We start from the raw sequence: 10,793 nt of genomic DNA, 5'->3' as shown, positions 1-10,793 counted from the left end.
CCATTAATTCCATTATGCTAGAAATTCTACTTTTCTCATTTAAATGATTAAATTCCAAATATGGTGGAAATTCCTCTTTCATCATTAAATTTATTTATGCATAAAAATAAATTAAACTAAAATTCTTCTTTAATAAAATATCCATTATTTTGGTATTCCAATTTTTCTCTTTCTCCATTAGAATACATGGACTTCCATTGTCATGGGAATTTCTCTTTTATCATAACAATGAATTACTAGAAATTCCTCTTTTTTTCAATTAACTATTTATGCATAAGCATTAAAAATTAATTTTTTCATGGTTATGATGAGAATTATTCAATTAACCTAGGATGACTAATCCTAGAATATGGTAGGAAGTCCTCTTTTCATATTATGTATGAAAATGATTTATGTGTTAATTTTCTAGAAATTTTGCCACCATAGCTCCGCTACTATTACTGATAATTCTTAATAATTTTGAAAAGCATAAGGTTTAGTAATACAATATGATAGAATAACTATCATTTGGATCAATATCCAATTATGGACTTGATTCCTAAGTTTATCATAATTTAAGTAATATAAAAGCATTAAAAAGCCACTTCTTTGACCTCTAATTTGACAAGCATAGAGTTTACTTTTAGAATTAAGAATTGCTCCTTGAGAAGCATCATTTGAATATAGAATTGGTCATAGGAATTACCATTCTTTGGGGGAGAGAGAGATATGCTTTAAAAAATATTTTTAATTAAGCATAAATGTAAAGTTCATGTGATTTATCACTAAAATTCATTAGAGAGCTTCATTTACATTGAAGAATCATTCAATTGAATACTTCTCAAGCTTGAGAGGGGTTGAGAAGTGAAAAACATTTAGAAGAAGAAAAAAATCATAAAGTCACACTTTACCTCTTGTTTTACTTGATTCTTTAGTCTCTTAGGAGAGGCTCCCAACCAATCAATTGGTTTAGTATGTTGAAGAAGACTCCAAGAAGGTTGAAGAGAGAGAGAAGCTCAAATCTCTCCAAATTGTAGAGGATTTTTAGAGGATAATAGAAAATATGCTTATTTTAGAGTAATGTTGGCATGGTCTAGTTCACAGATGAGAATACAAAAGAATGAGGGTCTATTTATAGGTGAGGGAGGCCACTAATTGAGTCCAAGTAAGTTCTAAAATTTTCTAGCTTCAGCTTGGCTGAATTTGGACAAGATTTGGACTAGTTTGGCTCCCTTTTTGATTTGGTTTGAGCCAAGAGAGAGGAGAGATAAAAATATCTTAATATTTTTTAGTTTAAAACTCCTTCACATGTGTGAAACAGGCACCTCCTTGAAGGCTCCCCTTTTCCTTACCAAGATGTCAAAAATGAATGATTACTACAAAATATCCCATTTTTTTAGTAATATTTCATAATTTTTAACTAATGAATCTTGTACTCAGTCAACTCTTCATCTTATGTGGGCATTTACTCATTTTTGGGTATTTTATTTTATTCATTGGATTTATCTCATCCCAACACTTGGATTAATCTTATTGGCCCATAGGAATCTTAATTGGACCATAATCCAAAAATTTCAGAAAATCTTGACCCTTAGGTTGTCTTTTAAATCATTTTTAATTAATACCAATTGCACCTTGGAAAATTTATTTTGATTTTCTATTTCAGGGAAACATATTTTTGATATTTGTAGAACTTATATATCCAAAAATATCTCAATATTGAATTGTACCACTCTCTAGAAATTTTCATCTCACTAGGCAAAAACAAGGAAAATTAATATTTTCTTGTATTCAGAAATAGGGAATGATTACAGGGGATTGAAGTAAAGGCTTATTTATTATTCAGGCTAAGGAGGAATCTTACATCCTCTCCCACTTGAAAAACGCGAGATGTCCTCGTCTCGCAAAGTGGCGGTAATCTCTCGCCAACTCTTCTTCTTTCTCCCAGGTGGCGTCTTCTAGAGGGAAGAACTTCCACTTTACTAAAAATTCTCTGAGGATTCTCCTCCTCAGAATCTTCTCCCGAATGTCAAGGATTTCTTCAGGTTGGAGTACCATCTGGCCTTGAGTCGGAGAAATCAATTGTTCATCATCAAGCACGTGACTCGGGCTGGGTACATATTTCTTAAGCAAACTAACATGGAATACATCATGTACCTTGTTATGGGGAGGTAGAAGAAGTTTATAGGCTAGATCGCCCACTTTCTTTATAATAGTATATGGCCCACAGTATCTAGGAGAGAGACCTACTTCCCTAAGGATAAGGAACTTCTTTTTGGTCGTACTCAAATGAAGACCATATTTGATTCTTCACTCTCTCTCAGATCTCTTTTTATCTGCATATACTACTTTTGTCTATCTTGGGCTGCCTTTATATCTTTACGGATTGATTGCATCTGTTGGTCCATGTCATCAAGCATTTGTCTGGACATTTTGACTCTGATCAATGGGCTAGACCAAGTCAACGGTGTAAGGCAATCTTGTCCATACAAAGGACTCATCCCAATGCTTCGATGATAAGAAGCATTGTAAGCAAATTCGACCAGATGCAAATGGCTTAACCACTTTTTGGGTTCCCTGTCGTAGCATGACCGAATGATATCTTCTATTACCTGGTTCACTCTTTCAGTCTGGCCATCTATTTCGGGGTGATAAGCTGTGCTGAGATTTAAGAAAGTTCCTACTGCTTCGAAGAATGCAGTCCAGAATTTTGATGTGAATTCGGGATCTCTGTCACTTACTATCCTCCTGGGTAAGCCATGCAATCTGAAGATCTCTTAAAGGAAAACTCTGGCAACATCCATTGCAGTGTATGTTTCTTTCACTGGAATCAGATGGGTAACTTTGGTTAGCCTGTCAACTACCACAAAAATGGAGTTGTAACCTAATTGCACTGAAGGTAATCCAATGACAAAGTCCATACTGATACACTCCCACTTCATCTGAGGAATGTCTAGAGGCTGCAGTTTACCTAGCATCTTGACTCTCTCTGCCTTGATTCTCTGACACATTAAGCATTTCGGCAGATGATCAAGTACATCCTTTTTTAGTCCTGGCCAAAAGAAGCTTTTCTTCACAGACATATAGGTATTTATAAACCCTGGATGTCCTGCTATCAAGCTATCATGGGCTTCTCTCAGAACTCTTCCCTTTATTCCCTCATCATTGGGGATACATAGCTGATTATTATAATACATGCATCCTTCATCCACCAATTTGTACCCAAGAACTCGACTCATTTCCTGAGGAGTCTTGCATTCCTGCATCAGAAAGGGTAGCAATAGGGACAAAGAATTTGTCCTGCATGATTTTCTCCTTTGCTTCACTGATCAATTGATTTGACACCACTGTAATTGCAAGCAAGGAGGCTTTTCTGCTGAGCGCATCTACAACCACATTTTCTTTCCCCGGCCGATACTTAATTTCAAAATCAAATTCCTGCAGGGTCTACATCCATCTCCTTTGATGCATGTTGAGATCCCTTTGGGTGAAGATCCACTTCTTCAGACTTTGATGATCTATCATCAAGGTGAACCTCTGTCCCAAAAGATAATGTCTCCACAACTTCAGAGCATACACTACTGAGAGTAACTCCAAGTCATGGTGGACGGCATAATTTCTCTCATGTGTTCTGAGTTTTTCGGATTCATAGGCCACTGCATGACCTTCCTGGCATAAGAGCACCGCCTAAGGCAAACCCACTGGCATTAGTAACTACCTCAAAGGGTTTGGTAAAATCTGGCAATTTAAGAACAGGGTTGGTTACTAAGGCTGTTTTTAGCTTGTCGAAGGCACTCTGACACATTGCAGTCCACTGAAAAAGTGTACTCTTCTTGAGAAGGTTAGTTAAAGGGGATGCTATCTGAGCATACCTAGGTATAAAGATCCTATACCATCCGGTTAGTCCTAAGAATCCTCTGACTTCCTTTACTGTCTTGGGTTCTGACCATTCTACTACTGCGCTTAAATCTTTGCGGGGTCAGGAGAAATCCCATCCTTTGATACTATGAATCCCAAGTATTCCACCTGGTCAACAGAGAAAGAACACTTGCTCTTTTTTGCAAAGAGTTGGTGTTTTCTTAGGATTTCCAGGACCTTGCGCACATGATCTTCATGATCTACAGCATTCTTTGAGTATACAAAGATATCATCAAAGAAGACAAGAACAAAATCATCCAAGTATTCTCTAAGAATATCCTGCATAAGACGTTTAAATGTCGCCGGGGCATTAGTCAATCCAAACGGCATGACTGTGAACTCATAATGCCCATAGCGAGTATTAAATGTTGTCTTTGGGATGTCCTGCTCTTTGATTCTGATCTGGTAGTACCCGGATTTGAGATCTATCTTTGTGAACATTTGAGTCTTAGCGTTCCATCTTTCTTCTTTTGAAAGAGAACGGGCGCACCCCAAGGTGAACACTGGGTCTGACGAATCCCTACTCTAATAGTTGTCTTAACTGCTCCTTAAGTTCTATGACTTCAGAGAGACTGGCATTTTTTAAGCACGCTAAGCCACTGGCTAAGCTTCGGTAACTTGATCTCATGATCTACTTCGCGAGATGGAGACATTTCAGTCAGCTCTTTAGGAAACACATCTGCATACTCACTTTGGTTCTTTAGCCTTGCATTTTATGTCTACTGAATTCATTTTAACGACATACACAGCTTAGTACCTCTTTCTGAGCCCTTTTAATAATTTGGAAGCCTTGACTAATTGTAGCACTGGGGATCCGAAAATTCCAGCTCCTTGAACTTTATTCCCGTGAAGGTCAAGGAAAGAGATGGTTCCTTTGTGACAATGAATGTCAGCCTGATTCTTTTGGAGCCAATCCATTCCAAGGATTCCAGCATAGATTCCCAATGGTAGGACTCTAAACTGGCACTCTATTATGTTCCCATCTAGGCTAAACTGAATAAGATCTGTCTCAAGGTGTGTGAAAAGAATCTTTTCGCTGGCCAATTCCACTTGCATAGGTTTCCCTTATTTTTGATTTAAGACTAATTTACGCAGACATCCTGGAAAAATAAAAGATTGAGTGTTACCTGAATCAATCAAAAGCTTGAATTGCTTACCCTGGTACTCTGTTGGAGTCCGGAGGACTGAGAATTGATGGTTATTCCCTTGATGCTCTATTGTTGCATAGATCTGTCCTTTTTCTTCCTCCACTTAATCAGCAATAGTGACAGCTCTCTATGTAGCTCTTGATGTCTTAGTATAACTCATGTTAAGTGAGGTCTGTTTGGAAACTTGTGAATCCTCATAGTCCTATTCTATGTAGCTCTTGATGTCTTGGTATAACTCATGTTAAGTGAGGTCTGTTTGGAAACTTGTGAATCCTCATAGTCCTATTCTATGTAGCTCTTGATGTCTTGGTATAACTCATGTTTAGCCTTTAAAGGTGCAAGTGCCAACGTTGTGCTGGCTTCACCCACGAGAGAAAAGCACTCCTCCAAATGAGGATTTGAGAGACTACTTTAATTTCGTAAGGGATTCATCTAATTCCTCACGTGTTTTTTCAACCACATAATTCATGCAACCTAGCTCTAATGACTCTTCTGTAGAGAGTACGTCTTACTCTTGAAAGGGGAAGTAATACTCCTCCGATTTTTGTATTTGGGTTACTTTTTTAGGTTTGAAATTATGAGGTTCAATCACAACCGATAATCTTATATGACACTCAACAATGCTAAGCATGCTCTCCTGAGCTCGCTTTTTGTGTTCCGCATATGTCATGTGATCATGATTTTCAATTTGGGGTGGTTGGGAGGGTTCTAGTTTCTTGATTGTGAAGTGCACCTAGTGATGAATCAGAACTTGGTTCATGCACACTAAGTGGATGAAAGGAGAAGCGATACTCTTTCGATTTTTGTATTTGGGTTGCTTTTTCAGGTTTGACATTATGAGGTTCAATCACAACCGGTGATCCTGTATGACACTCAACAATGCTAAGCATGCTCTCCTGAGATCACTTTTTGCGTTCCACATATATCACGTGATCACGATTTGAGCAGGTTCTAGTTTCTTGATTGGTCTGTGAGGTGCACCTAGTGAGATGAATCATAACTGGGTTCATCCACACTAAGTGATGTACTAGAACTTGTATCATCTTTTGACTTTCTTTGGATCATTAGTTTTTCATTATGTTTGCCCATGGTGAAAAGAATGAACTTTCTTTTTTGTTTTTTTTCTCTCTCTTACCCATGGGTTTTTTGTTTTGAGTGGTAGCTTTTGAGATGGATGCTTCTGCATCATATGTAGCTTTTGGCTCATTTGGGGTTAGGTTCTCCACAGGTTCCTTTTCCTTGTCCTTTATTTCAACTTTGGTTTTGATAGTTTGTTGTCCCTTATTTTTCTTGGGTTTAGAAGATTTTGCTTCCATTTTTGGCTTCTGTTTTGAAACACGCTCTTCTACCTATTTCGAAGTATTTTCTTTTGCATTCTTTTGACTGTTTCTCATGCCTTGGCTTGTAAGCGTATAAGTACATTCAAGGGTACTGTGGATAATTGCCCGTTTTGTACACTCAACATGTTAAGAGTTGTATTCTATGAGTCAGGTTACAGTGAAGCAACTCGCCTTGGGTAATCTTGAAATATGTGATCAATTCCACATTGTTCACATATGGGTTGCAAAGTGTTAGGTGACTATGGGCATGGAAGTATTCCAAACTCTGCAGTATGCTACTTTATGCGGTCCAAAACAATAGAAACATTGGAGCATTGAACTGTGTCTTGAGCAGTTTTGACCCTTTGAGTTGTTTTTGCGTGGAGCACGGGAGATGGAGGTTTTGAGTTAATTGTAGGTTGTTTTGATTAATTTTAACGGTTCACTTAGCATGAAAATAGGTTAATCTATGCTTAGAATACAATCGATGCATCACATTAATCTTTAAGGAGCCTTAAATTAGTGAAAGTTTAGCTCTCTTTTGTATTTTTAACACAGAGTTTAGATGTAAAATTTTCTATTTTTAATAAGTTTTTGGTTGCGTTAGAGTAGATTAGAGTGTTAGCGTGCACATTAGTTAGCTTAATCATGTAAAAAATCTAAAAACATTATAAAGAACTCCTAACTTTAATTAAATACACTAATTGGATTGGTTTTTTGTTTTAAGAGAGTGATTAAAGAGTGAAAACTCTTAATTTTCACTAAATACACTAATTGGGTTGGTTTTTCATATTAAGAGAGTGATTAGTGAAAGAGTGTGAAAACTCAAAAAATTAAAAATTTTAGTGGTTTTTTTTTTTGCTAATGCGATCTTTGAATAAATGAATAGAGCGCATTTAGATGCAATAATGCACAGAATAAACCAAAAATCATGCAATTAAGGATTTTAGCTCTCTTTTGCATAGTTATGTAAAAGAGAAGAGTCTATAATTAGAAGCTTAATTAATCTTAAATTATTTATTAATCTATACATTAGACAATGCACATGTCGCCTTAGCAATTCAATGCTTAATTGTGTAAATTATTTAGTAATTAGTGATTAATTAAAGACTCTTAACTATCCCAAAAGAAAACAAATTAGTGATTAATTAAAGTCTCTTAACTATCCCAAAAGGAAACAAATTAGTGAAAGAGTCTTATATGAAGTCCTAATTACCATTTTTACAACTCACTAGTGACTAATGTGAGAAGATGCTTAGTCAGTTGGATAGGATCCACATTTGAATGTCATTTATGACATGTGTAAGAGGGTGTCTAAAGTGTTGGCTTTTGGCCTCATACTTGTCTTCTTAGAAAAACCTCTCATATATCCACTAATTTGAAATTCAAAATAATCTCCCTCCTAACAATATTTTCTAACGAGTTCAGTGATTTCTTGAGAAAGCAGGGAGTCGAGAGATAGTTTACATGCAAGAATAGAATGGTATTGTAGAAAGGAAAAATAGACACAAATTGGAGAAGTGGCATGTACCTTGATGTCTGAAAAGAATATGCCAGATTATTTTTAGACAAAAGTAACGGCAACTAGTGTTTATATTATGAACAAGATTTCTACTGCAAACTGTTCATGGTATGTGTTAACTCATTCCAAGGGTTAACAAGAGCTACTACCATTATCTTATATCAAGGAGTCAAGGTAGATACACCAAAAGGTCATACATTCAAGATATAAAGTAATGGTGTCCAAATCTACAACTTAGACGGGCGCCCGTAATGGTCCTATGGAATACTTATGGTGATTTCCACTTCAAGAGCTTGTGGTAGTAAGTTAGGATGAAGTCCCGAGTGATGTACTTCATGGATATATTATGAGATAAGTCATTGTAATAGCATTAGGCCTTTTATGAGCCTAAAGTGCTTGACCAGCCACAGTTTAAGTGAGTGTGAACACTTATGGCCATGTATATAAGTGAATATCTCTCATAATACAAAGAACTCTCCCATTGTGCAATAGAGTCTTACTTTTGCTAATCCTCTTGCTAATCTCTTTCTCTAATGCATGCTAGTGAGTGTGTGTGAATGAAGTGAGGTGAGAGGATAGACGAGTACACGTAATGTAATGCGGTAGAGTCTTGCTCTTGCTAATCCTCTTGCTAATCTCTTTCTCTAATACATGCTAGTGAGTGTGTGTGAGTAAAGTGAGGTGAGAGGAGGGACGAGTACACGTAGTGCAACACGGTGGTGTGACAATGCTCGTGGGAGGTGCGGTGGAATTGCTTCTCAAGGAGTTATAGAGCTTGGAGACCTCAAGTGTTAGCCATTGGAAAGATCCTCACGACAGTTGCGGTTCACCAGGTAATCTCTTGATGGATGTGTTTCAAGAGGGGTTTGGGTAAGCCATAATATTTTTTCTAATCTCTTTCTCTAATGCATGCTAGTGAGTATGTGTGAGTGAAGTGAGGTGAGAGAAGGGAAGAGTACACGTAGTGCAACGCGGTGGTGTGATAACGCTCGTGGTGGGAGGTGCGGTGGAATTGCTTCTCAACAAGGAGTTGTAGAGCTTGGAGACCTCAAGGGTTACGAGCTCGGCCATTGGAAAGATCCTCAATCACGACACTTGCAGTTCACCAAATTTTTTGTTGGATGTGTTTCAAGGGGGGTTTGGGTGAGCCATAACATTTTTGGTGTCGCTATCGGGGAATCATCCCTTGGTTTTTTCCATCGTTTTTCTCTAATCTACGCATTACCCATTGCCCATTGGCTTGATTAGTGGTTTCCCATGAAAAAGATGTGGTTTTGATGGAGATCTGTGTGTGATTTGGTGAGAAATAGCTCTCTTTTTTATTTTTTGAAAGAATGTTTTTTTAAGCTTAAATGTGTTGTTTTGTTAGTTTAAATTTAGTTTTTAGTGTTTGTTAAGTGTACGGTGGTTTAGTTTGTATCCATTGCATTAAACAATGCAATAGAATACAATTTTTAGTGGTTTTTAGCTTTCTTTAGAGTTTAACAGAGCTAGAATCATTATTTTTTTCTTGATTTGTATGTTTTTTGTTTAATTTGTATGCATCAGTGTTAGCAAGAATTAGGAGTAGCTTAATCCTTTAAAAAATTTCTCAAAACCATCAAAAAATCCTTGAAATCAACTAATCTTCCTTAATTGACTGGTTTTTGTTATTAAGGTGATTAATCCAATTCAAGAAGCAAAAAACTTAGAAAATGTGTTTTTGGAATCGAATTGATTATGTGAAAGGTTGAAATTAGTGTTTTGGTGTATTTTGAGCATTTAGATACATTAAAACACCTGATTACATTAATTTCTTCATCAATTGGATAAATTTTCTTCTCTTTTGCTTAATTTTTCATAAAGAGAAGAGACTAAAATTAAAAGTTTAATTAATCTCCAATTATAGATTAATGTACACATTAGTTGATGCACATAGCTTAGTAATTTCATACTCTATCCAATGATGTGGTCAATGGTGTGAATTAATTAATGATTAGTGGTTAATTAGAGCTCTTGATTAGTCTGAAAGGAAGAAAGATTAGTAAAAAGATTAATCTTTGATTAATTTTAAGCACTTTTTTACATAACTCATTAAGGCTAATGAGTAGTGAAAAGACGTCAATGAGTTGTCAAATTGTCCATTTTGGGGTCATTTATGAAGGGTGTAAGGGTTTGTCATAAAAGGATTGACTTTTTTGATTCCCACTTGCCTTTTTGAAAAAATGCCCATATCTTCCTAATTTAAAATTTAAAAAATATTTCTCCCAAAAAAAAATTCAAATTTCTCTCTACTAGACTCCAAAAAATAAAAAAAATAAAAATCTATGAACCACCCAGTTCACACCTACCTGCTGTTTCACGTCGTGAAATAGCCTCTACGCTTATAAAAATAAATCAGGCATTTCAAGTGTTAGTCTTACACCTTAAGTGGTTCACGCCTTAAGGTCTCATGCCCAAAAAAAAGTAAAATTTAATAAAAACCATGAAGTCTACTTCACGTCGTGAACCATATCCTACTGATTCACGTCGTGAAAGGAGTTCGTCAGCCAAAAAAAAAGTCTGAAAAACAGCCCTGTTTGGACATATCTCCTAAACCGTAAATCCGATGAATGCGATCTGGTTCTCATCGGAAAGCCGACATTGAGCTCTTCGAAATTGGTCTAAGCGTCCAATGACAAAAGCCATCATTTTGGCCTCCGACCAGCAGCCTCAAAATTTGACCTAAACTAAGCTAATTAGGGCAAATGGACACCCGTTTGACCCAGGGAAGGGTACGCCAAACCTCCTCTGAGGTTGTAACGGGCTGTAAGAAAACCTAAAAAGTAAAAAAACAAACCTGTGGCTTGCTCATTAAGGAGCTATTGATTGACAACGTCAAAGACATGGCAACAATAGAAGAATTTCGTGGGCTCACACCCAGATTGA

Source organism: Cibotium barometz, chromosome 63, assembly GCF_041138505.1.
Source record: "Cibotium barometz isolate CiBa-2024 chromosome 63, ASM4113850v1, whole genome shotgun sequence".
In the NCBI taxonomy this organism is placed as follows: domain Eukaryota; kingdom Viridiplantae; phylum Streptophyta; class Polypodiopsida; order Cyatheales; family Cibotiaceae; genus Cibotium; species Cibotium barometz.
This window is presented reverse-complemented; position numbering follows the sequence as displayed.